Source organism: Leptodactylus fuscus, chromosome 1, assembly GCF_031893055.1.
Source record: "Leptodactylus fuscus isolate aLepFus1 chromosome 1, aLepFus1.hap2, whole genome shotgun sequence".
Classification (NCBI taxonomy): domain Eukaryota; kingdom Metazoa; phylum Chordata; class Amphibia; order Anura; family Leptodactylidae; genus Leptodactylus; species Leptodactylus fuscus.
In genome coordinates this window covers 95,088,833-95,112,105 of record NC_134265.1, presented here as the reverse complement: position 1 = coordinate 95,112,105, position 23,273 = coordinate 95,088,833, and the positions used below count along the sequence as shown (strand labels likewise).

General features: G+C 52.2%; 22 non-coding genes and 6 pseudogenes across 22 annotated transcripts; all 28 read left to right on the top strand.

Annotated features, from left to right (window-relative positions):
* The first annotated feature begins 274 nt into the window (after window positions 1-274).
* LOC142189950 (5S ribosomal RNA) lies at window positions 275-393 on the top strand. Its single transcript, XR_012713894.1, has one exon. It is a non-coding gene; the product is annotated as a 5S ribosomal RNA (ribosomal RNA).
* A 714-nt stretch (window positions 394-1,107) lies between these two features.
* Window positions 1,108-1,226, top strand: LOC142189648 (5S ribosomal RNA). Its single transcript, XR_012713609.1, has one exon. It is a non-coding gene; the product is annotated as a 5S ribosomal RNA (ribosomal RNA).
* Window positions 1,227-1,940: 714 nt separating this feature from the next.
* On the top strand, window positions 1,941-2,059 carry LOC142189733 (5S ribosomal RNA). Its single transcript, XR_012713690.1, has one exon. It is a non-coding gene; the product is annotated as a 5S ribosomal RNA (ribosomal RNA).
* Window positions 2,060-2,773: 714 nt separating this feature from the next.
* On the top strand, window positions 2,774-2,892 carry LOC142189823 (5S ribosomal RNA). Its single transcript, XR_012713775.1, has one exon. It is a non-coding gene; the product is annotated as a 5S ribosomal RNA (ribosomal RNA).
* Window positions 2,893-3,606: 714 nt separating this feature from the next.
* Window positions 3,607-3,725, top strand: LOC142191375 (5S ribosomal RNA). Its single transcript, XR_012714976.1, has one exon. It is a non-coding gene; the product is annotated as a 5S ribosomal RNA (ribosomal RNA).
* Window positions 3,726-4,439: 714 nt separating this feature from the next.
* LOC142190322 (5S ribosomal RNA) lies at window positions 4,440-4,548 on the top strand (annotated as a pseudogene).
* A 714-nt stretch (window positions 4,549-5,262) lies between these two features.
* On the top strand, window positions 5,263-5,381 carry LOC142191364 (5S ribosomal RNA). Its single transcript, XR_012714965.1, has one exon. It is a non-coding gene; the product is annotated as a 5S ribosomal RNA (ribosomal RNA).
* A 714-nt stretch (window positions 5,382-6,095) lies between these two features.
* Window positions 6,096-6,204, top strand: LOC142190321 (5S ribosomal RNA; annotated as a pseudogene).
* Window positions 6,205-6,919: 715 nt separating this feature from the next.
* LOC142191352 (5S ribosomal RNA) lies at window positions 6,920-7,038 on the top strand. The gene has a single exon (XR_012714954.1). It is a non-coding gene; the product is annotated as a 5S ribosomal RNA (ribosomal RNA).
* Window positions 7,039-7,752: 714 nt separating this feature from the next.
* On the top strand, window positions 7,753-7,871 carry LOC142189777 (5S ribosomal RNA). The gene has a single exon (XR_012713732.1). It is a non-coding gene; the product is annotated as a 5S ribosomal RNA (ribosomal RNA).
* Window positions 7,872-8,585: 714 nt separating this feature from the next.
* LOC142191340 (5S ribosomal RNA) lies at window positions 8,586-8,704 on the top strand. The gene has a single exon (XR_012714943.1). It is a non-coding gene; the product is annotated as a 5S ribosomal RNA (ribosomal RNA).
* Window positions 8,705-9,418: 714 nt separating this feature from the next.
* On the top strand, window positions 9,419-9,537 carry LOC142191329 (5S ribosomal RNA). The gene has a single exon (XR_012714932.1). It is a non-coding gene; the product is annotated as a 5S ribosomal RNA (ribosomal RNA).
* A 714-nt stretch (window positions 9,538-10,251) lies between these two features.
* Window positions 10,252-10,370, top strand: LOC142190135 (5S ribosomal RNA). Its single transcript, XR_012714066.1, has one exon. It is a non-coding gene; the product is annotated as a 5S ribosomal RNA (ribosomal RNA).
* A 714-nt stretch (window positions 10,371-11,084) lies between these two features.
* Window positions 11,085-11,203, top strand: LOC142189864 (5S ribosomal RNA). The gene has a single exon (XR_012713814.1). It is a non-coding gene; the product is annotated as a 5S ribosomal RNA (ribosomal RNA).
* A 715-nt stretch (window positions 11,204-11,918) lies between these two features.
* LOC142191316 (5S ribosomal RNA) lies at window positions 11,919-12,037 on the top strand. Its single transcript, XR_012714920.1, has one exon. It is a non-coding gene; the product is annotated as a 5S ribosomal RNA (ribosomal RNA).
* A 714-nt stretch (window positions 12,038-12,751) lies between these two features.
* Window positions 12,752-12,870, top strand: LOC142190124 (5S ribosomal RNA). Its single transcript, XR_012714055.1, has one exon. It is a non-coding gene; the product is annotated as a 5S ribosomal RNA (ribosomal RNA).
* A 715-nt stretch (window positions 12,871-13,585) lies between these two features.
* Window positions 13,586-13,704, top strand: LOC142189949 (5S ribosomal RNA). Its single transcript, XR_012713893.1, has one exon. It is a non-coding gene; the product is annotated as a 5S ribosomal RNA (ribosomal RNA).
* Window positions 13,705-14,418: 714 nt separating this feature from the next.
* Window positions 14,419-14,537, top strand: LOC142191203 (5S ribosomal RNA). The gene has a single exon (XR_012714811.1). It is a non-coding gene; the product is annotated as a 5S ribosomal RNA (ribosomal RNA).
* A 715-nt stretch (window positions 14,538-15,252) lies between these two features.
* LOC142191305 (5S ribosomal RNA) lies at window positions 15,253-15,371 on the top strand. Its single transcript, XR_012714909.1, has one exon. It is a non-coding gene; the product is annotated as a 5S ribosomal RNA (ribosomal RNA).
* A 714-nt stretch (window positions 15,372-16,085) lies between these two features.
* On the top strand, window positions 16,086-16,204 carry LOC142190157 (5S ribosomal RNA). The gene has a single exon (XR_012714087.1). It is a non-coding gene; the product is annotated as a 5S ribosomal RNA (ribosomal RNA).
* Window positions 16,205-16,918: 714 nt separating this feature from the next.
* Window positions 16,919-17,037, top strand: LOC142191294 (5S ribosomal RNA). The gene has a single exon (XR_012714898.1). It is a non-coding gene; the product is annotated as a 5S ribosomal RNA (ribosomal RNA).
* Window positions 17,038-17,751: 714 nt separating this feature from the next.
* Window positions 17,752-17,860, top strand: LOC142190342 (5S ribosomal RNA; annotated as a pseudogene).
* A 715-nt stretch (window positions 17,861-18,575) lies between these two features.
* LOC142190484 (5S ribosomal RNA) lies at window positions 18,576-18,684 on the top strand (annotated as a pseudogene).
* Window positions 18,685-19,399: 715 nt separating this feature from the next.
* Window positions 19,400-19,518, top strand: LOC142190120 (5S ribosomal RNA). Its single transcript, XR_012714051.1, has one exon. It is a non-coding gene; the product is annotated as a 5S ribosomal RNA (ribosomal RNA).
* A 714-nt stretch (window positions 19,519-20,232) lies between these two features.
* LOC142190155 (5S ribosomal RNA) lies at window positions 20,233-20,351 on the top strand. Its single transcript, XR_012714085.1, has one exon. It is a non-coding gene; the product is annotated as a 5S ribosomal RNA (ribosomal RNA).
* Window positions 20,352-21,065: 714 nt separating this feature from the next.
* LOC142191283 (5S ribosomal RNA) lies at window positions 21,066-21,184 on the top strand. The gene has a single exon (XR_012714887.1). It is a non-coding gene; the product is annotated as a 5S ribosomal RNA (ribosomal RNA).
* A 714-nt stretch (window positions 21,185-21,898) lies between these two features.
* On the top strand, window positions 21,899-22,007 carry LOC142190341 (5S ribosomal RNA; annotated as a pseudogene).
* A 715-nt stretch (window positions 22,008-22,722) lies between these two features.
* Window positions 22,723-22,831, top strand: LOC142190531 (5S ribosomal RNA; annotated as a pseudogene).
* Window positions 22,832-23,273: the final 442 nt, after the last annotated feature.

The following is a 23,273-nucleotide window of genomic DNA, read 5'->3' as shown; positions in this document are numbered from 1 at the left end:
CTCTTTCTTTCACCCCCGGGATGGTTTCTTAGCCCTGCGCAGACCTTGCGCCCAGCCCTTTTGAAAGAGGGCGGCTGCGGCCTGTGACTGGTTGCTGAACAACACCTGTGGGTATAAGGGCCGCCCCCCAGCTCTTGCACTGCTCCTGTTGGAGTATGAAGTTCCCTTAAGAGAAGGCAAAAAGTGAAGAAGAAGGTCTAGCGTGAAGTAGTGCAAAGAGCTGCCAGCAGCCAGGCTGCAAAGTAGAAGAGGAGTAAGTGAGAATCCTGTCTCTGCCTACGGCCACACCACCCTGAACACGCCCGATCTTGTCTGATCTCGGAAGCTAAGCAGGGTCGGGCCTGGTTAGTACTTGGATGGGAGACCGCCTGGGAATACCAGGTGCTGTAGGCTTTTGCTTTTCCTCACTTCCACCAGCAGGGGTCACTCTCCTCTATGCCATTTTTACATTCACTTTTTACACTGCACACTTGCTTCTTTTACATTCGCTTTCTCTCTTGCACTCTTTAGGCCTTGCAAAATCCTAGTATTCTCAGTCTTACCGCTATCACTCTTAGCAGCCGCAGCGGGCGTGGTGGCCACCAGCGTTGTGGCTTTTTTCTTTTAATAATAGCAGGCTTCATTTCCATAGTATCTGGGCCTCCCGCCGGGCTGGAAGCCATAGCTAGTAACCTGCAGACCAATTTACAGGGCAACACAGGCTGAACATCTTTGCAGACAACGCGCCCTAAGAAAAGAGAAGCTGACTGAAAAGCAGCTTCGCTTCCAGGCACGGGCAACCATCTCAACTTCTTCCTTAGCCGACTACTGGACAATGGGCTCTGGTCCAGCTTGCTCTTTCTTTCACCCCCGGGATGGTTTCTTAGCCCTGCGCAGACCTTGCGCCCAGCCCTTTTGAAAGAGGGCGGCTGCGGCCTGTGACTGGTTGCTGAACAACACCTGGGGGTATAAGGGCCGCCCCCAGCTCTTGCACTGCTCCTGTTGGAGTATGAAGTTCCCTTAAGAGAAGGCAAAAAGTGAAGAAAAAGGTCTAGCGTGAAGTAGTGCAAAGGGCTGCCAGCAGCCAGGCTGCAAAGTAGAAGAGGAGTAAGTGAAAAGCCTGTCTCTGCCTACGGCCACACCACCCTGAACACGCCCGATCTCGTCTGATCTCGGAAGCTAAGCAGGGTCGGGCCTGGTTAGTACTTGGATGGGAGACCGCCTGGGAATACCAGGTGCTGTAGGCTTTTGCTTTTCCTCACTTCCACCAGCAGGGGTCACTCTCCTCTATGCCATTTTTACATTCACTTTTTACACTGCACACTTGCTTCTTTTACATTCGCTTTCTCTCTTGCACTCTTTAGGCCTTGCAAAATCCTAGTATTCTCAGTCTTACCGCTATCACTCTTAGCAGCCGCAGCGGGCGTGGTGGCCACCAGCGTTGTGGCTTTTTACTTTTAATAATAGCAGGCTTCATTTCCATAGTATCTGGGCCTCCCGCCGGGCTGGAAGCCATAGCTAGTAACCTGCAGACCAATTTACAGGGCAACACAGGCTGAACATCTTTGCAGACAACGCGCCCTAAGAAAAGAGAAGCTGACTGAAAAGCAGCTTCGCTTCCAGGCACGGGCAACCATCTCAACTTCTTCCTTAGCCGACTCCTGGACAATGGGCTCTGGTCCAGCTTGCTCTTTCTTTCACCCCCGGGATGGTTTCTTAGCCCTGCGCAGACCTTGCGCCCAGCCCTTTTGAAAGAGGGCGGCTGCGGCCTGTGACTGGTTGCTGAACAACACCTGTGGGTATAAGGGCCGCCCCCAGCTCTTGCACTGCTCCTGTTGGAGTATGAAGTTCCCTTAAGAGAAGGCAAAAAGTGAAGAAAAAGGTCTAGCGTGAAGTAGTGCAAAGGGCTGCCAGCAGCCAGGCTGCAAAGTAGAAGAGGAGTAAGTGAGAAGTCTGTCTCTGCCTATGGCCACACCACCCTGAACACGCCCGATCTCGTCTGATCTCGGAAGCTAAGCAGGGTCGGGCCTGGTTAGTACTTGGATGGGAGACCGCCTGGGAATACCAGGTGCTGTAGGCTTTTGCTTTTCCTCACTTCCACCAGCAGGGGTCACTCTCCTCTATGCCATTTTTACATTCACTTTTTACACTGCACACTTGCTTCTTTTACATTCGCTTTCTCTCTTGCACTCTTTAGGCCTTGCAAAATCCTAGTATTCTCAGTCTTACCGCTATCACTCTTAGCAGCCGCAGCGGGCGTGGTGGCCACCATCGTTGTGGCTTTTTTCTTTTAATAATAGCAGGCTTCATTTCCATAGTATCTGGGCCTCCCGCCGGGCTGGAAGCCATAGCTAGTAACCTGCAGACCAATTTACAGGGCAACACAGGCTGAACATCTTTGCAGACAACGTGCCCTAAGAAAAGAGAAGCTGACTGAAAAGCAGCTGCGCTTCCAGGCACGGGCAACCATCTCAACTTCTTCCTTAGCCGACTCCTGGACAATGGGCTCTGGTCCAGCTTGCTCTTTCTTTCACCCCCTGGATGGTTTCTTAGCCCTGCGCAGACCTTGCGCCCAGCCCTTTTGAAAGAGGGCGGCTGCGGCCTGTGACTGGTTGCTGAACAACACCTGTGGGTATAAGGGCCGCCCCCAGCTCTTGCACTGCTCCTGTTGGAGTATGAAGTTCCCTTAAGAGAAGGCAAAAAGTGAAGAAAAAGGTCTAGCGTGAAGTAGTGCAAAGAGCTGCCAGCAGCCAGGCTGCAAAGTAGAAGAGGAGTAAGTGAGAAGTTTGTCTCCGCCTACGGCCACATCACCCTGAACACGCCCGATCTCGTCTGATCTCGGAAGCTAAGCAGGGTCGGGCCTGGTTAGTACTTGGATGGGAGACCGCCTGGGAATACCAGGTGCTGTAGGCTTTTGCTTTTCCTCACTTCCACCAGCAGGGGTCACTCTCCTCTATGCCATTTTTACATTCACTTTTTACACTGCACACTTGCTTCTTTTACATTCGCTTTCTCTCTTGCACTCTTTAGGCCTTGCAAAATCCTAGTATTCTCAGTCTTACCGCTATCACTCTTAGCAGCCGCAGCGGGCGTGGTGGCCACCAGCGTTGTGGCTTTTTACTTTTAATAATAGCAGGCTTCATTTCCATAGTATCTGGGCCTCCCGCCGGGCTGGAAGCCATAGCTAGTAACCTGCAGACCAATTTACAGGGCAACACAGGCTGAACATCTTTGCAGACAACGTGCCCTAAGAAAAGAGAAGCTGACTGAAAAGCAGCTTCGCTTCCAGGCACGGGCAACCATCTCAACTTCTTCCTTAGCCGACTCCTGGACAATGGGCTCTGGTCCAGCTTGCTCTTTCTTTCACCCCCGGGATGGTTTCTTAGCCCTGCGCAGACCTTGCGCCCAGCCCTTTTGAAAGAGGGCGGCTGCGGCCTGTGACTGGTTGCTGAACAACACCTGTGGGTATAAGGGCCGCCCCCAGCTCTTGCACTGCTCCTGTTGGAGTATGAAGTTCCCTTAAGAGAAGGCAAAAAGTGAAGAAAAAGGTCTAGCGTGAAGTAGTGCAAAGGGCTGCCAGCAGCCAGGCTGCAAAGTAGAAGAGGAGTAAGTGAGAAGCCTGTCTCTGCCTACGGCCACACCACCCTGAACACGCCCGATCTCGTCTGATCTCGGAAGCTAAGCAGGGTCGGGCCTGGTTAGTACTTGGATGGGAGACCGCCTGGGAATACCAGGTGCTGTAGGCTTTTGCTTTTCCTCACTTCCACCAGAAGGGGTCACTCTCCTCTATGCCATTTTTACATTCACTTTTTACACTGCACACTTGCTTCTTTTACATTCGCTTTCTCTCTTGCACTCTTTAGGCCTTGCAAAATCCTAGTATTCTCAGTCTTACCGCTATCACTCTTAGCAGCCGCAGCGGGCGTGGTGGCCACCAGCGTTGTGGCTTTTTACTTTTAATAATAGCAGGCTTCATTTCCATAGTATCTGGGCCTCCCGCCGGGCTGGAAGCCATAGCTAGTAACCTGCAGACCAATTTACAGGGCAACACAGGCTGAACATCTTTGCAGACAACGTGCCCTAAGAAAAGAGAAGCTGACTGAAAAGCAGCTTCGCTTCCAGGCACGGGCAACCATCTCAACTTCTTCCTTAGCCGACTCCTGGACAATGGGCTCTGGTCCAGCTTGCTCTTTCTTTCACCCCCGGGATGGTTTCTTAGCCCTGCGCAGACCTTGCGCCCAGCCCTTTTGAAAGAGGGCGGCTGCGGCCTGTGACTGGTTGCTGAACAACACCTGTGGGTATAAGGGCCGCCCCCAGCTCTTGCACTGCTCCTGTTGGAGTATGAAGTTCCCTTAAGAGAAGGCAAAAAGTGAAGAAAAAGGTCTAGCGTGAAGTAGTGCAAAGGGCTGCCAGCAGCCAGGCTGCAAAGTAGAAGAGGAGTAAGTGAGAAGCCTGTCTCTGCCTACGGCCACACCACCCTGAACACGCCCGATCTCGGAAGCTAAGCAGGGTCGGGCCTGGTTAGTACTTGGATGGGAGACCGCCTGGGAATACCAGGTGCTGTAGGCTTTTGCTTTTCCTCACTTCCACCAGCAGGGGTCACTCTCCTCTATGCCATTTTTACATTCACTTTTTACACTGCACACTTGCTTCTTTTACATTCGCTTTCTCTCTTGCACTCTTTAGGCCTTGCAAAATCCTAGTATTCTCAGTCTTACCGCTATCACTCTTAGCAGCCGCAGCGGGCGTGGTGGCCACCAGCGTTGTGGCTTTTTACTTTTAATAATAGCAGGCTTCATTTCCATAGTATCTGGGCCTCCCGCCGGGCTGGAAGCCATAGCTAGTAACCTGCAGACCAATTTACAGGGCAACACAGGCTGAACATCTTTGCAGACAACGTGCCCTAAGAAAAGAGAAGCTGACTGAAAAGCAGCTTCGCTTCCAGGCACGGGCAACCATCTCAACTTCTTCCTTAGCCGACTCCTGGACAATGGGCTCTGGTCCAGCTTGCTCTTTCTTTCACCCCCGGGATGGTTTCTTAGCCCTGCGCAGACCTTGCGCCCAGCCCTTTTGAAAGAGGGCGGCTGCGGCCTGTGACTGGTTGCTGAACAACACCTGTGGGTATAAGGGCCGCCCCCAGCTCTTGCACTGCTCCTGTTGGAGTATGAAGTTCCCTTAAGAGAAGGCAAAAAGTGAAGAAAAAGGTCTAGCGTGAAGTAGTGCAAAGGGCTGCCAGCAGCCAGGCTGCAAAGTAGAAGAGGAGTAAGTGAGAAGCCTGTCTCTGCCTACGGCCACACCACCCTGAACACGCCCGATCTCGTCTGATCTCGGAAGCTAAGCAGGGTCGGGCCTGGTTAGTACTTGGATGGGAGACCGCCTGGGAATACCAGGTGCTGTAGGCTTTTGCTTTTCCTCACTTCCACCAGCAGGGGTCACTCTCCTCTATGCCATTTTTACATTCACTTTTTACACTGCACACTTGCTTCTTTTACATTCGCTTTCTCTCTTGCACTCTTTAGGCCTTGCAAAATCCTAGTATTCTCAGTCTTACCGCTATCACTCTTAGCAGCCGCAGCGGGCGTGGTGGCCACCAGCGTTGTGGCTTTTTACTTTTAATAATAGCAGGCTTCATTTCCATAGTATCTGGGCCTCCCGCCGGGCTGGAAGCCATAGCTAGTAACCTGCAGACCAATTTACAGGGCAACACAGGCTGAACATCTTTGCAGACAACGTGCCCTAAGAAAAGAGAAGCTGACTGAAAAGCAGCTTCGCTTCCAGGCACGGGCAACCATCTCAACTTCTTCCTTAGCCGACTCCTGGACAATGGGCTCTGGTCCAGCTTGCTCTTTCTTTCACCCCCGGGATGGTTTCTTAGCCCTGCGCAGACCTTGCGCCCAGCCCTTTTGAAAGAGGGCGGCTGCGGCCTGTGACTGGTTGCTGAACAACACCTGTGGGTATAAGGGCCGCCCCCAGCTCTTGCACTGCTCCTGTTGGAGTATGAAGTTCCCTTAAGAGAAGGCAAAAAGTGAAGAAAAAGGTCTAGCGTGAAGTAGTGCAAAGGGCTGCCAGCAGCCAGGCTGCAAAGTAGAAGAGGAGTAAGTGAGAAGCCTGTCTCTGCCTACGGCCACACCACCCTGAACACGCCCGATCTCGGAAGCTAAGCAGGGTCGGGCCTGGTTAGTACTTGGATGGGAGACCGCCTGGGAATACCAGGTGCTGTAGGCTTTTGCTTTTCCTCACTTCCACCAGCAGGGGTCACTCTCCTCTATGCCATTTTTACATTCACTTTTTACACTGCACACTTGCTTCTTTTACATTCGCTTTCTCTCTTGCACTCTTTAGGCCTTGCAAAATCCTAGTATTCTCAGTCTTACCGCTATCACTCTTAGCAGCCGCAGCGGGCGTGGTGGCCACCAGCGTTGTGGCTTTTTACTTTTAATAATAGCAGGCTTCATTTCCATAGTATCTGGGCCTCCCGCCAGGCTGGAAGCCATAGCTAGTAACCTGCAGACCAATTTACAGGGCAACACAGGCTGAACATCTTTGCAGACAACGTGCCCTAAGAAAAGAGAAGCTGACTGAAAAGCAGCTTCGCTTCCAGGCACGGGCAACCATCTCAACTTCTTCCTTAGCCGACTACTGGACAATGGGCTCTGGTCCAGCTTGCTCTTTCTTTCACCCCCGGGATGGTTTCTTAGCCCTGCGCAGACCTTGCGCCCAGCCCTTTTGAAAGAGGGCGGCTGCGGCCTGTGACTGGTTGCTGAACAACACCTGTGGGTATAAGGGCCGCCCCCCAGCTCTTGCACTGCTCCTGTTGGAGTATGAAGTTCCCTTAAGAGAAGGCAAAAAGTGAAGAAGAAGGTCTAGCGTGAAGTAGTGCAAAGAGCTGCCAGCAGCCAGGCTGCAAAGTAGAAGAGGAGTAAGTGAGAAGCCTGTCTCTGCCTACGGCCACACCACCCTGAACACGCCCGATCTCGTCTGATCTCGGAAGCTAAGCAGGGTCGGGCCTGGTTAGTACTTGGATGGGAGACCGCCTGGGAATACCAGGTGCTGTAGGCTTTTGCTTTTCCTCACTTCCACCAGCAGGGGTCACTCTCCTCTATGCCATTTTTACATTCACTTTTTACACTGCACACTTGCTTCTTTTACATTCGCTTTCTCTCTTGCACTCTTTAGGCCTTGCAAAATCCTAGTATTCTCAGTCTTACCGCTATCACTCTTAGCAGCCGCAGCGGGCGTGGTGGCCACCAGCGTTGTGGCTTTTTACTTTTAATAATAGCAGGCTTCATTTCCATAGTATCTGGGCCTCCCGCCGGGCTGGAAGCCATAGCTAGTAACCTGCAGACCAATTTACAGGGCAACACAGGCTGAACATCTTTGCAGACAAAGTGCCCTAAGAAAAGAGAAGCTGACTGAAAAGCAGCTTCGCTTCCAGGCACGGGCAACCATCTCAACTTCTTCCTTAGCCGACTACTGGACAATGGGCTCTGGTCCAGCTTGCTCTTTCTTTCACCCCCGGGATGGTTTCTTAGCCCTGCGCAGACCTTGCGCCCAGCCCTTTTGAAAGAGGGCGGCTGCGGCCTGTGACTGGTTGCTGAACAACACCTGTGGGTATAAGGGCCGCCCCCAGCTCTTGCACTGCTCCTGTTGGAGTATGAAGTTCCCTTAAGAGAAGGCAAAAAGTGAAGAAAAAGGTCTAGCGTGAAGTAGTGCAAAGAGCTGCCAGCAGCCAGGCTGCAAAGTAGAAGAGGAGTAAGTGAGAAGTTTGTCTCCGCCTACGGCCACACCACCCTGAACACGCCTGATCTCGTCTGATCTCGGAAGCTAAGCAGGGTCGGGCCTGGTTAGTACTTGGATGGGAGACCGCCTGGGAATACCAGGTGCTGTAGGCTTTTGCTTTTCCTCACTTCCACCAGCAGGGGTCACTCTCCTCTATGCCATTTTTACATTCACTTTTTACACTGCACACTTGCTTCTTTTACATTCGCTTTCTCTCTTGCACTCTTTAGGCCTTGCAAAATCCTAGTATTCTCAGTCTTACCGCTATCACTCTTAGCAGCCGCAGCGGGCGTGGTGGCCACCAGCGTTGTGGCTTTTTACTTTTAATAATAGCAGGCTTCATTTCCATAGTATCTGGGCCTCCCGCCGGGCTGGAAGCCATAGCTAGTAACCTGCAGACCAATTTACAGGGCAACACAGGCTGAACATCTTTGCAGACAAAGTGCCCTAAGAAAAGAGAAGCTGACTGAAAAGCAGCTTCGCTTCCAGGCACGGGCAACCATCTCAACTTCTTCCTCAGCCGACTCCTGGACAATGGGCTCTGGTCCAGCTTGCTCTTTCTTTCACCCCCGGGATGGTTTCTTAGCCCTGCGCAGACCTTGCGCCCAGCCCTTTTGAAAGAGGGCGGCTGCGGCCTGTGACTGGTTGCTGAACAACACCTGTGGGTATAAGGGCCGCCCCCAGCTCTTGCACTGCTCCTGTTGGAGTATGAAGTTCCCTTAAGAGAAGGTAAAAAGTGAAGAAAAAGGTCTATCGTGAAGTAGTGCAAAGAGCTGCCAGCAGCCAGGCTGCAAAGTAGAAGAGGAGTAAGTGAGAAGCCTGTCTCTGCCTACGGCCACACCACCCTGAACACGCCCGATCTCGTCTGATCTCGGAAGCTAAGCAGGGTCGGGCCTGGTTAGTACTTGGATGGGAGACCGCCTGGGAATACCAGGTGCTGTAGGCTTTTGCTTTTCCTCACTTCCACCAGCAGGGGTCACTCTCCTCTATGCCATTTTTACATTCACTTTTTACACTGCACACTTGCTTCTTTTACATTCGCTTTCTCTCTTGCACTCTTTAGGCCTTGCAAAATCCTAGTATTCTCAGTCTTACCGCTATCACTCTTAGCAGCCGCAGCGGGCGTGGTGGCCACCAGCGTTGTGGCTTTTTACTTTTAATAATAGCAGGCTTCATTTCCATAGTATCTGGGCCTCCCGCCGGGCTGGAAGCCATAGCTAGTAACCTGCAGACCAATTTACAGGGCAACACAGGCTGAACATCTTTGCAGACAACGCGCCCTAAGAAAAGAGAAGCTGACTGAAAAGCAGCTTCGCTTCCAGGCACGGGCAACCATCTCAACTTCTTCCTTAGCCGACTCCTGGACAATGGGCTCTGGTCCAGCTTGCTCTTTCTTTCACCCCCGGGATGGTTTCTTAGCCCTGCGCAGACCTTGCGCCCAGCCCTTTTGAAAGAGGGCGGCTGCGGCCTGTGACTGGTTGCTGAACAACACCTGTGGGTATAAGGGCCGCCCCCAGCTCTTGCACTGCTCCTGTTGGAGTATGAAGTTCCCTTAAGAGAAGGCAAAAAGTGAAGAAAAAGGTCTAGCGTGAAGTAGTGCAAAGAGCTGCCAGCAGCCAGGCTGCAAAGTAGAAGAGGAGTAAGTGAGAAGTTTGTCTCCGCCTACGGCCACACCACCCTGAACACGCCCGATCTCGTCTGATCTCGGAAGCTAAGCAGGGTCGGGCCTGGTTAGTACTTGGATGGGAGACCGCCTGGGAATACCAGGTGCTGTAGGCTTTTGCTTTTCCTCACTTCCACCAGCAGGGGTCACTCTCCTCTATGCCATTTTTACATTCACTTTTTACACTGCACACTTGCTTCTTTTACATTCGCTTTCTCTCTTGCACTCTTTAGGCCTTGCAAAATCCTAGTATTCTCAGTCTTACCGCTATCACTCTTAGCAGCCGCAGCGGGCGTGGTGGCCACCGGCGTTGTGGCTTTTTTCTTTTAATAATAGCAGGCTTCATTTCCATAGTATCTGGGCCTCCCGCCGGGCTGGAAGCCATAGCTAGTAACCTGCAGACCAATTTACAGGGCAACACAGGCTGAACATCTTTGCAGACAACGCGCCCTAAGAAAAGAGAAGCTGACTGAAAAGCAGCTTCGCTTCCAGGCACGGGCAACCATCTCAACTTCTTCCTTAGCCGACTACTGGACAATGGGCTCTGGTCCAGCTTGCTCTTTCTTTCACCCCCGGGATGGTTTCTTAGCCCTGCGCAGACCTTGCGCCCAGCCCTTTTGAAAGAGGGCGGCTGCGGCCTGTGACTGGTTGCTGAACAACACCTGTGGGTATAAGGGCCGCCCCCAGCTCTTGCACTGCTCCTGTTGGAGTATGAAGTTCCCTTAAGAGAAGGCAAAAAGTGAAGAAAAAGGTCTAGCATGAAGTAGTGCAAAGGGCTGCTAGCAGCCAGGCTGCAAAGTAGAAGAGGAGTAAGTGAGAAGCCTGTCTCTGCCTACGGCCACACCACCCTGAACACGCCCGATCTCGTCTGATCTCGGAAGCTAAGCAGGGTCGGGCCTGGTTAGTACGTGCATGGGAGACCGCCTGGGAATACCAGGTGCTGTAGGCTTTTGCTTTTCCTCACTTCCACCAGCAGGGGTCACTCTCCTCTATGCCATTTTTACATTCACTTTTTACACTGCACACTTGCTTCTTTTACATTCGCTTTCTCTCTTGCACTCTTTAGGCCTTGCAAAATCCTAGTATTCTCAGTCTTACCGCTATCACTCTTAGCAGCCGCAGCGGGCGTGGTGGCCACCAGCGTTGTGGCTTTTTACTTTTAATAATAGCAGGCTTCATTTCCATAGTATCTGGGCCTCCCGCCGGGCTGGAAGCCATAGCTAGTAACCTGCAGACCAATTTACAGGGCAACACAGGCTGAACATCTTTGCAGACAACGTGCCCTAAGAAAAGAGAAGCTGACTGAAAAGCAGCTTCGCTTCCAGGCACGGGCAACCATCTCAACTTTTTCCTTAGCCGACTCCTGGACAATGGGCTCTGGTCCAGCTTGCTCTTTCTTTCACCCCCGGGATGGTTTCTTAGCCCTGCGCAGACCTTGCGCCCAGCCCTTTTGAAAGAGGGCGGCTGCGGCCTGTGACTGGTTGCTGAACAACACCTGTGGGTATAAGGGCCGCCCCCAGCTCTTGCACTGCTCCTGTTGGAGTATGAAGTTCCCTTAAGAGAAGGCAAAAAGTGAAGAAAAAGGTCTAGCGTGAAGTAGTGCAAAGGGCTGCCAGCAGCCAGGCTGCAAAGTAGAAGAGGAGTAAGTGAGAAGCCTGTCTCTGCCTACGGCCACACCACCCTGAACACGCCCGATCTCGTCTGATCTTGGAAGCTAAGCAGGGTCGGGCCTGGTTAGTACTTGGATGGGAGACCGCCTGGGAATACCAGGTGCTGTAGGCTTTTGCTTTTCCTCACTTCCACCAGCAGGGGTCACTCTCCTCTATGCCATTTTTACATTCACTTTTTACACTGCACACTTGCTTCTTTTACATTCGCTTTCTCTCTTGCACTCTTTAGGCCTTGCAAAATCCTAGTATTCTCAGTCTTACCGCTATCACTCTTAGCAGCCGCAGCGGGCGTGGTGGCCACCAGCGTTGTGGCTTTTTTCTTTTAATAATAGCAGGCTTCATTTCCATAGTATCTGGGCCTCCCGCCGGGCTGGAAGCCATAGCTAGTAACCTGCAGACCAATTTACAGGGCAACACAGGCTGAACATCTTTGCAGACAACGCGCCCTAAGAAAAGAGAAGCTGACTGAAAAGCAGCTTCGCTTCCAGGCACGGGCAACCATCTCAACTTCTTCCTTAGCCGACTACTGGACAATGGGCTCTGGTCCAGCTTGCTCTTTCTTTCACCCCCGGGATGGTTTCTTAGCCCTGCGCAGACCTTGCGCCCAGCCCTTTTGAAAGAGGGCGGCTGCGGCCTGTGACTGGTTGCTGAACAACACCTGTGGGTATAAGGGCCGCCCCCCAGCTCTTGCACTGCTCCTGTTGGAGTATGAAGTTCCCTTAAGAGAAGGCAAAAAGTGAAGAAGAAGGTCTAGCGTGAAGTAGTGCAAAGAGCTGCCAGCAGCCAGGCTGCAAAGTAGAAGAGGAGTAAGTGAGAAGCCTGTCTCTGCCTACGGCCACACCACCCTGAACACGCCCGATCTCGTCTGATCTCGGAAGCTAAGCAGGGTCGGGCCTGGTTAGTACTTGGATGGGAGACCGCCTGGGAATACCAGGTGCTGTAGGCTTTTGCTTTTCCTCACTTCCACCAGCAGGGGTCACTCTCCTCTATGCCATTTTTACATTCACTTTTTACACTGCACACTTGCTTCTTTTACATTCGCTTTCTCTCTTGCACTCTTTAGGCCTTGCAAAATCCTAGTATTCTCAGTCTTACCGCTATCACTCTTAGCAGCCGCAGCGGGCGTGGTGGCCACCAGCGTTGTGGCTTTTTACTTTTAATAATAGCAGGCTTCATTTCCATAGTATCTGGGCCTCCCGCCGGGCTGGAAGCCATAGCTAGTAACCTGCAGACCAATTTACAGGGCAACACAGGCTGAACATCTTTGCAGACAACGTGCCCTAAGAAAAGAGAAGCTGACTGAAAAGCAGCTTCGCTTCCAGGCACGGGCAACCATCTCAACTTCTTCCTTAGCCGACTCCTGGACAATGGGCTCTGGTCCAGCTTGCTCTTTCTTTCACCCCCGGGATGGTTTCTTAGCCCTGCGCAGACCTTGCGCCCAGCCCTTTTGAAAGAGGGCGGCTGCGGCCTGTGACTGGTTGCTGAACAACACCTGTGGGTATAAGGGCCGCCCCCAGCTCTTGCACTGCTCCTGTTGGAGTATGAAGTTCCCTTAAGAGAAGGCAAAAAGTGAAGAAAAAGGTCTAGCGTGAAGTAGTGCAAAGGGCTGCCAGCAGCCAGGCTGCAAAGTAGAAGAGGAGTAAGTGAGAAGCCTGTCTCTGCCTACGGCCACACCACCCTGAACACGCCTGATCTCGTCTGATCTCGGAAGCTAAGCAGGGTCGGGCCTGGTTAGTACGTGGATGGGAGACCGCCTGGGAATACCAGGTGCTGTAGGCTTTTGCTTTTCCTCACTTCCACCAGCAGGGGTCACTCTCCTCTATGCCATTTTTACATTCACTTTTTACACTGCACACTTGCTTCTTTTACATTCGCTTTCTCTCTTGCACTCTTTAGGCCTTGCAAAATCCTAGTATTCTCAGTCTTACCGCTATCACTCTTAGCAGCCGCAGCGGGCGTGGTGGCCACCAGCGTTGTGGCTTTTTACTTTTAATAATAGCAGGCTTCATTTCCATAGTATCTGGGCCTCCCGCCGGGCTGGAAGCCATAGCTAGTAACCTGCAGACCAATTTACAGGGCAACACAGGCTGAACGTCTTTGCAGACAACGTGCCCTAAGAAAAGAGAAGCTGACTGAAAAGCAGCTTCGCTTCCAGGCACGGGCAACCATCTCAACTTCTTCCTTAGCCGACTCCTGGACAATGGGCTCTGGTCCAGCTTGCTCTTTCTTTCACCCCCGGGATGGTTTCTTAGCCCTGCGCAGACCTTGCGCCCAGCCCTTTTGAAAGAGGGCGGCTGCGGCCTGTGACTAGTTGCTGAACAACACCTGTGGGTATAAGGGCCGCCCCCCAGCTCTTGCACTGCTCCTGTTGGAGTATGAAGTTCCCTTAAGAGAAGGCAAAAAGTGAAGAAGAAGGTCTAGCGTGAAGTAGTGCAATGAGCTGCCAGCAGCCAGGCTGCAAAGTAGAAGAGGAGTAAGTGAGAAGCCTGTCTCTGCCTACGGCCACACCACCCTGAACACGCCCGATCTTGTCTGATCTCGGAAGCTAAGCAGGGTCGGGCCTGGTTAGTACTTGGATGGGAGACCGCCTGGGAATACCAGGTGCTGTAGGCTTTTGCTTTTCCTCACTTCCACCAGCAGGGGTCACTCTCCTCTATGCCATTTTTACATTCACTTTTTACACTGCACACTTGCTTCTTTTACATTCGCTTTCTCTCTTGCACTCTTTAGGCCTTGCAAAATCCTAGTATTCTCAGTCTTACCGCTATCACTCTTAGCAGCCGCAGCGGGCGTGGTGGTCACCAGCGTTGTGGCTTTTTACTTTTAATAATAGCAGGCTTCATTTCCATAGTATCTGGGCCTCCCGCCGGGCTGGAAGCCATAGCTAGTAACCTGCAGACCAATTTACAGGGCAACACAGGCTGAACATCTTTGCAGACAACGTGCCCTAAGAAAAGAGAAGCTGACTGAAAAGCAGCTTCGCTTCCAGGCACGGGCAACCATCTCAACTTTTTCCTTAGCCGACTCCTGGACAATGGGCTCTGGTCCAGCTTGCTCTTTCTTTCACCCCCGGGATGGTTTCTTAGCCCTGCGCAGACCTTGCGCCCAGCCCTTTTGAAAGAGGGCGGCTGCGGCCTGTGACTGGTTGCTGAACAACACCTGTGGGTATAAGGGCCGCCCCCAGCTCTTGCACTGCTCCTGTTGGAGTATGAAGTTCCCTTAAGAGAAGGCAAAAAGTGAAGAAAAAGGTCTAGCGTGAAGTAGTGCAAAGGGCTGCCAGCAGCCAGGCTGCAAAGTAGAAGAGGAGTAAGTGAGAAGCCTGTCTCTGCCTACGGCCACACCACCCTGAACACGCCCGATCTCATCTGATCTCGGAAGCTAAGCAGGGTCGGGCCTGGTTAGTACTTGGATGGGAGACCGCCTGGGAATACCAGGTGCTGTAGGCTTTTGCTTTTCCTCACTTCCACCAGCAGGGGTCACTCTCCTCTATGCCATTTTTACATTCACTTTTTACACTGCACACTTGCTTCTTTTACATTCGCTTTCTCTCTTGCACTCTTTAGGCCTTGCAAAATCCTAGTATTCTCAGTCTTACCGCTATCACTCTTAGCAGCCGCAGCGGGCGTGGTGGCCACCAGCGTTGTGGCTTTTTACTTTTAATAATAGCAGGCTTCATTTCCATAGTATCTGGGCCTCCCGCCGGGCTGGAAGCCATAGCTAGTAACCTGCAGACCAATTTACAGGGCAACACAGGCTGAACATCTTTGCAGACAACGCGCCCTAAGAAAAGAGAAGCTGACTGAAAAGCAGCTTCGCTTCCAGGCACGGGCAACCATCTCAACTTCTTCCTTAGCCGACTACTGGACAATGGGCTCTGGTCCAGCTTGCTCTTTCTTTCACCCCCGGGATGGTTTCTTAGCCCTGCGCAGACCTTGCGCCCAGCCCTTTTGAAAGAGGGCGGCTGCGGCCTGTGACTGGTTGCTGAACAACACCTGTGGGTATAAGGGCCGCCCCCCAGCTCTTGCACTGCTCCTGTTGGAGTATGAAGTTCCCTTAAGAGAAGGCAAAAAGTGAAGAAGAAGGTCTAGCGTGAAGTAGTGCAAAGAGCTGCCAGCAGCCAGGCTGCAAAGTAGAAGAGGAGTAAGTGAGAAGCCTGTCTCTGCCTACGGCCACACCACCCTGAACACGCCCGATCTCGTCTGATCTCGGAAGCTAAGCAGGGTCGGGCCTGGTTAGTACTTGGATGGGAGACCGCCTGGGAATACCAGGTGCTGTAGGCTTTTGCTTTTCCTCACTTCCACCAGCAGGGGTCACTCTCCTCTATGCCATTTTTACATTCACTTTTTACACTGCACACTTGCTTCTTTTACATTCGCTTTCTCTCTTGCACTCTTTAGGCCTTGCAAAATCCTAGTATTCTCAGTCTTACCGCTATCACTCTTAGCAGCCGCAGCGGGCGTGGTGGCCACCAGCGTTGTGGCTTTTTACTTTTAATAATAGCAGGCTTCATTTCCATAGTATCTGGGCCTCCCGCCGGGCTGGAAGCCATAGCTAGTAACCTGCAGACCAATTTACAGGGCAACACAGGCTGAACATCTTTGCAGACAACGTGCCCTAAGAAAAGAGAAGCTGACTGAAAAGCAGCTTCGCTTCCAGGCACGGGCAACCATCTCAACTTCTTCCTTAGCCGACTCCTGGACAATGGGCTCTGGTCCAGCTTGCTCTTTCTTTCACCCCCGGGATGGTTTCTTAGCCCTGCGCAGACCTTGCGCCCAGCCCTTTTGAAAGAGGGCGGCTGCGGCCTGTGACTGGTTGCTGAACAACACCTGTGGGTATAAGGGCCGCCCCCAGCTCTTGCACTGCTCCTGTTGGAGTATGAAGTTCCCTTAAGAGAAGGCAAAAAGTGAAGAAAAAGGTCTAGCGTGAAGTAGTGCAAAGAGCTGCCAGCAGCCAGGCTGCAAAGTAGAAGAGGAGTAAGTGAGAAGCTTGTCTCTGCCTACGGCCACACCACCCTCAACACGCCCGATCTCGTCTGATCTTGGAAGCTAAGCAGGGTCGGGCCTGGTTAGTACTTGGATGGGAGACCGCCTGGGAATACCAGGTGCTGTAGGCTTTTGCTTTTCCTCACTTCCACCAGCAGGGGTCACTCTCCTCTATGCCATTTTTACATTCACTTTTTACACTGCACACTTGCTTCTTTTACATTCGCTTTCTCTCTTGCACTCTTTAGGCCTTGCAAAATCCTAGTATTCTCAGTCTTACCGCTATCACTCTTAGCAGCCGCAGCGGGCGTGGTGGCCACCAGCGTTGTGGCTTTTTACTTTTAATAATAGCAGGCTTCATTTCCATAGTATCTGGGCCTCCCGCCGGGCTGGAAGCCATAGCTAGTAACCTGCAGACCAATTTACAGGGCAACACAGGCTGAACATCTTTGCAGACAACGTGCCCTAAGAAAAGAGAAGCTGACTGAAAAGCAGCTTCGCTTCCAGGCACGGGCAACCATCTCAACTTCTTCCTTAGCCGACTCCTGGACAATGGGCTCTGGTCCAGCTTGCTCTTTCTTTCACCCCCGGGATGGTTTCTTAGCCCTGCGCAGACCTTGCGCCCAGCCCTTTTGAAAGAGGGCGGCTGCGGCCTGTGACTGGTTGCTGAACAACACCTGTGGGTATAAGGGCCGCCCCCAGCTCTTGCACTGCTCCTGTTGGAGTATGAAGTTCCCTTAAGAGAAGGCAAAAAGTGAAGAAAAAGGTCTAGCGTGAAGTAGTGCAAAGAGCTGCCAGCAGCCAGGCTGCAAAGTAGAAGAGGAGTAAGTGAGAAATTTGTCTCCGCCTACGGCCACACCACCCTGAACACGCCCGATCTCGTCTGATCTCGGAAGCTAAGCAGGGTCGGGCCTGGTTAGTACTTGGATGGGAGACCGCCTGGGAATACCAGGTGCTGTAGGCTTTTGCTTTTCCTCACTTCCACCAGCAGGGGTCACTCTCCTCTATGCCATTTTTACATTCACTTTTTACACTGCACACTTGCTTCTTTTACATTCGCTTTCTCTCTTGCACTCTTTAGGCCTTGCAAAATCCTAGTATTCTCAGTCTTACCGCTATCACTCTTAGCAGCCGCAGCGGGCGTGGTGGCCACCAGCGTTGTGGCTTTTTACTTTTAATAATAGCAGGCTTCATTTCCATAGTATCTGGGCCTCCCGCCGGGCTGGAAGCCATAGCTAGTAACCTGCAGACCAATTTACAGGGCAACACAGGCTGAACATCTTTGCAGACAACGCGCCCTAAGAAAAGAGAAGCTGACTGAAAAGCAGCTTCGCTTCCAGGCACGGGCAACCATCTCAACTTCTTCCTTAGCCGACTACTGGACAATGGGCTCTGGTCCAGCTTGCTCTTTCTTTCACCCCCGGGATGGTTTCTTAGCCCTGCGCAGACCTTGCGCCCAGCCCTTTTGAAAGAGGGCGGCTGCGGCCTGTGACTGGTTGCTGAACAACACCTGTGGGTATAAGGGCCGCCCCCAGCTCTTGCACTGCTCCTGTTGGAGTATGAAGTTCCCTTAAGAGAAGGCAAAAAGTGAAGAAAAAGGTCTAGCGTGAAGTAGTGCAAAGGGCTGCCAGCAGCCAGGCTGCAAAGTAGAAGAGGAGTAAGTGAGAAGCCTGTCTCTGCCTACGGCCACACCACCCTGAACACGCCTGATCTCGGAAGCTAAGCAGGGTTGGGCCTGGTTAGTACTTGGATGGGAGACCGCCTGGGAATACCAGGTGCTGTAGGCTTTTGCTTTTCCTCACTTCCACCAGCAGGGGTCACTCTCCTCTATGCCATTTTTACATTCACTTTTTACACTGCACACTTGCTTCTTTTACATTCGCTTTCTCTCTTGCACTCTTTAGGCCTTGCAAAATCCTAGTATTCTCAGTCTTACCGCTATCACTCTTAGCAGCCGCAGCGGGCGTGGTGGCCACCAGCGTTGTGGCTTTTTACTTTTAATAATAGCAGGCTTCATTTCCATAGTATCTGGGCCTCCCGCCGGGCTGGAAGCCATAGCTAGTAACCTGCAGACCAATTTACAGGGCAACACAGGCTGAACATCTTTGCAGACAACGCGCCCTAAGAAAAGAGAAGCTGACTGAAAAGCAGCTTCGCTTCCAGGCACGGGCAACCATCTCAACTTCTTCCTTAGCCGACTACTGGACAATGGGCTCTGGTCCAGCTTGCTCTTTCTTTCACCCCCGGGATGGTTTCTTAGCCCTGCGCAGACCTTGCGCCCAGCCCTTTTGAAAGAGGGCGGCTGCGGCCTGTGACTGGTTGCTGAACAACACCTGTGGGTATAAGGGCCGCCCCCCAGCTCTTGCACTGCTCCTGTTGGAGTATGAAGTTCCCTTAAGAGAAGGCAAAAAGTGAAGAAGAAGGTCTAGCGTGAAGTAGTGCAAAGAGCTGCCAGCAGCCAGGCTGCAAAGTAGAAGAGGAGTAAGTGAGAAGACTGTCTCAGCCTATGGCCACACCACCCTGAACATGCCTGATCTCGGAAGCTAAGCAGGGTCGGGCCTGGTTAGTACTTGGATGGGAGACCGCCTGGGAATACCAGGTGCTGTAGGCTTTTGCTTTTCCTCACTTCCACCAGCAGGGGTCACTCTCCTCTATGCCATTTTTACATTCACTTTTTACACTGCACACTTGCTTCTTTTACATTCGCTTTCTCTCTTGCACTCTTTAGGCCTTGCAAAATCCTAGTATTCTCAGTCTTACCGCTATCACTCTTAGCAGCCGCAGCGGGCGTGGTGGCCACCAGCGTTGTGGCTTTTTTCTTTTAATAATAGCAGGCTTCATTTCCATAGTATCTGGGCCTCCCGCCGGGCTGGAAGCCATAGCTAGTAACCTGCAGACCAATTTACAGGGCAACACAGGCTGAACATCTTTGCAGACAACGCGCCCTAAGAAAAGAGAAGCTGACTGAAAAGCAGCTTCGCTTCCAGGCACGGGCAACCATCTCAACTTCTTCCTTAGCCGACTACTGGACAATGGGCTCTGGTCCAGCTTGCTCTTTCTTTCACCCCCGGGATGGTTTCTTAGCCCTGCGCAGACCTTGCGCCCAGCCCTTTTGAAAGAGGGCGGCTGCGGCCTGTGACTGGTTGCTGAACAACACCTGTGGGTATAAGGGCCGCCCCCCAGCTCTTGCACTGCTCCTGTTGGAGTATGAAGTTCCCTTAAGAGAAGGCAAAAAGTGAAGAAGAAGGTCTAGCGTGAAGTAGTGCAAAGAGCTGCCAGCAGCCAGGCTGCAAAGTAGAAGAGGAGTAAGTGAGAAGCCTGTCTCTGCCTACGGCCACACCACCCTGAACACGCCCGATCTCGTCTGATCTCGGAAGCTAAGCAGGGTCGGGCCTGGTTAGTACTTGGATGGGAGACCGCCTGGCAATACCAGGTGCTGTAGGCTTTTGCTTTTCCTCACTTCCACCAGCAGGGGTCACTCTCCTCTATGCCATTTTTACATTCACTTTTTACACTGCACACTTGCTTCTTTTACATTCGCTTTCTCTCTTGCACTCTTTAGGCCTTGCAAAATCCTAGTATTCTCAGTCTTACCGCTATCACTCTTAGCAGCCGCAGCGGGCGTGGTGGCCACCAGCGTTGTGGCTTTTTACTTTTAATAATAGCAGGCTTCATTTCCATAGTATCTGGGCCTCCCGCCGGGCTGGAAGCCATAGCTAGTAACCTGCAGACCAATTTACAGGGCAACACAGGCTGAACATCTTTGCAGACAACGTGCCCTAAGAAAAGAGAAGCTGACTGAAAAGCAGCTTCGCTTCCAGGCACGGGCAACCATCTCAACTTCTTCCTTAGCCGACTCCTGGACAATGGGCTCTGGTCCAGCTTGCTCTTTCTTTCACCCCCGGGATGGTTTCTTAGCCCTGCGCAGACCTTGCGCCCAGCCCTTTTGAAAGAGGGCGGCTGCGGCCTGTGACTGGTTGCTGAACAACACCTGTGGGTATAAGGGCCGCCCCCAGCTCTTGCACTGCTCCTGTTGGAGTATGAAGTTCCCTTAAGAGAAGGCAAAAAGTGAAGAAAAAGGTCTAGCGTGAAGTAGTGCAAAGAGCTGCCAGCAGCCAGGCTGCAAAGTAGAAGAGGAGTAAGTGAGAAGCTTGTCTCTGCCTACGGCCACACCACCCTCAACACGCCCGATCTCGTCTGATCTTGGAAGCTAAGCAGGGTCGGGCCTGGTTAGTACTTGGATGGGAGACCGCCTGGGAATACCAGGTGCTGTAGGCTTTTGCTTTTCCTCACTTCCACCAGCAGGGGTCACTCTCCTCTATGCCATTTTTACATTCACTTTTTACACTGCACACTTGCTTCTTTTACATTCGCTTTCTCTCTTGCACTCTTTAGGCCTTGCAAAATCCTAGTATTCTCAGTCTTACCGCTATCACTCTTAGCAGCCGCAGCGGGCGTGGTGGCCACCAGCGTTGTGGCTTTTTACTTTTAATAATAGCAGGCTTCATTTCCATAGTATCTGGGCCTCCCGCCGGGCTGGAAGCCATAGCTAGTAACCTGCAGACCAATTTACAGGGCAACACAGGCTGAACATCTTTGCAGACAACGTGCCCTAAGAAAAGAGAAGCTGACTGAAAAGCAGCTTCGCTTCCAGGCACGGGCAACCATCTCAACTTCTTCCTTAGCCGACTCCTGGACAATGGGCTCTGGTCCAGCTTGCTCTTTCTTTCACCCCCGGGATGGTTTCTTAGCCCTGCGCAGACCTTGCGCCCAGCCCTTTTGAAAGAGGGCGGCTGCGGCCTGTGACTGGTTGCTGAACAACACCTGTGGGTATAAGGGCCGCCCCCAGCTCTTGCACTGCTCCTGTTGGAGTATGAAGTTCCCTTAAGAGAAGGCAAAAAGTGAAGAAAAAGGTCTAGCGTGAAGTAGTGCAAAGAGCTGCCAGCAGCCAGGCTGCAAAGTAGAAGAGGAGTAAGTGAGAAATTTGTCTCCGCCTACGGCCACACCACCCTGAACACGCCCGATCTCGTCTGATCTCGGAAGCTAAGCAGGGTCGGGCCTGGTTAGTACTTGGATGGGAGACCGCCTGGGAATACCAGGTGCTGTAGGCTTTTGCTTTTCCTCACTTCCACCAGCAGGGGTCACTCTCCTCTATGCCATTTTTACATTCACTTTTTACACTGCACACTTGCTTCTTTTACATTCGCTTTCTCTCTTGCACTCTTTAGGCCTTGCAAAATCCTAGTATTCTCAGTCTTACCGCTATCACTCTTAGCAGCCGCAGCGGGCGTGGTGGCCACCAGCGTTGTGGCTTTTTACTTTTAATAATAGCAGGCTTCATTTCCATAGTATCTGGGCCTCCCGCCGGGCTGGAAGCCATAGCTAGTAACCTGCAGACCAATTTACAGGGCAACACAGGCTGAACATCTTTGCAGACAACGCGCCCTAAGAAAAGAGAAGCTGACTGAAAAGCAGCTTCGCTTCCAGGCACGGGCAACCATCTCAACTTCTTCCTTAGCCGACTACTGGACAATGGGCTCTGGTCCAGCTTGCTCTTTCTTTCACCCCCGGGATGGTTTCTTAGCCCTGCGCAGACCTTGCGCCCAGCCCTTTTGAAAGAGGGCGGCTGCGGCCTGTGACTGGTTGCTGAACAACACCTGTGGGTATAAGGGCCGCCCCCAGCTCTTGCACTGCTCCTGTTGGAGTATGAAGTTCCCTTAAGAGAAGGCAAAAAGTGAAGAAAAAGGTCTAGCGTGAAGTAGTGCAAAGGGCTGCCAGCAGCCAGGCTGCAAAGTAGAAGAGGAGTAAGTGAGAAGCCTGTCTCTGCCTACGGCCACACCACCCTGAACACGCCTGATCTCGGAAGCTAAGCAGGGTTGGGCCTGGTTAGTACTTGGATGGGAGACCGCCTGGGAATACCAGGTGCTGTAGGCTTTTGCTTTTCCTCACTTCCACCAGCAGGGGTCACTCTCCTCTATGCCATTTTTACATTCACTTTTTACACTGCACACTTGCTTCTTTTACATTCGCTTTCTCTCTTGCACTCTTTAGGCCTTGCAAAATCCTAGTATTCTCAGTCTTACCGCTATCACTCTTAGCAGCCGCAGCGGGCGTGGTGGCCACCAGCGTTGTGGCTTTTTACTTTTAATAATAGCAGGCTTCATTTCCATAGTATCTGGGCCTCCCGCCGGGCTGGAAGCCATAGCTAGTAACCTGCAGACCAATTTACAGGGCAACACAGGCTGAACATCTTTGCAGACAACGCGCCCTAAGAAAAGAGAAGCTGACTGAAAAGCAGCTTCGCTTCCAGGCACGGGCAACCATCTCAACTTCTTCCTTAGCCGACTACTGGACAATGGGCTCTGGTCCAGCTTGCTCTTTCTTTCACCCCCGGGATGGTTTCTTAGCCCTGCGCAGACCTTGCGCCCAGCCCTTTTGAAAGAGGGCGGCTGCGGCCTGTGACTGGTTGCTGAACAACACCTGTGGGTATAAGGGCCGCCCCCCAGCTCTTGCACTGCTCCTGTTGGAGTATGAAGTTCCCTTAAGAGAAGGCAAAAAGTGAAGAAGAAGGTCTAGCGTGAAGTAGTGCAAAGAGCTGCCAGCAGCCAGGCTGCAAAGTAGAAGAGGAGTAAGTGAGAAGACTGTCTCAGCCTATGGCCACACCACCCTGAACATGCCTGATCTCGGAAGCTAAGCAGGGTCGGGCCTAGTTAGTACTTGGATGGGAGACCGCCTGGGAATACCAGGTGCTGTAGGCTTTTGCTTTTCCTCACTTCCACCAGCAGGGGTCACTCTCCTCTATGCCATTTTTACATTCACTTTTTACACTGCACACTTGCTTCTTTTACATTCGCTTTCTCTCTTGCACTCTTTAGGCCTTGCAAAATCCTAGTATTCTCAGTCTTACCGCTATCACTCTTAGCAGCCGCAGCGGGCGTGGTGGCCACCAGCGTTGTGGCTTTTTTCTTTTAATAATAGCAGGCTTCATTTCCATAGTATCTGGGCCTCCCGCCGGGCTGGAAGCCATAGCTAGTAACCTGCAGACCAATTTACAGGGCAACACAGGCTGAACATCTTTGCAGACAACGCGCCCTAAGAAAAGAGAAGCTGACTGAAAAGCAGCTTCGCTTCCAGGCACGGGCAACCATCTCAACTTCTTCCTTAGCCGACTACTGGACAATGGGCTCTGGTCCAGCTTGC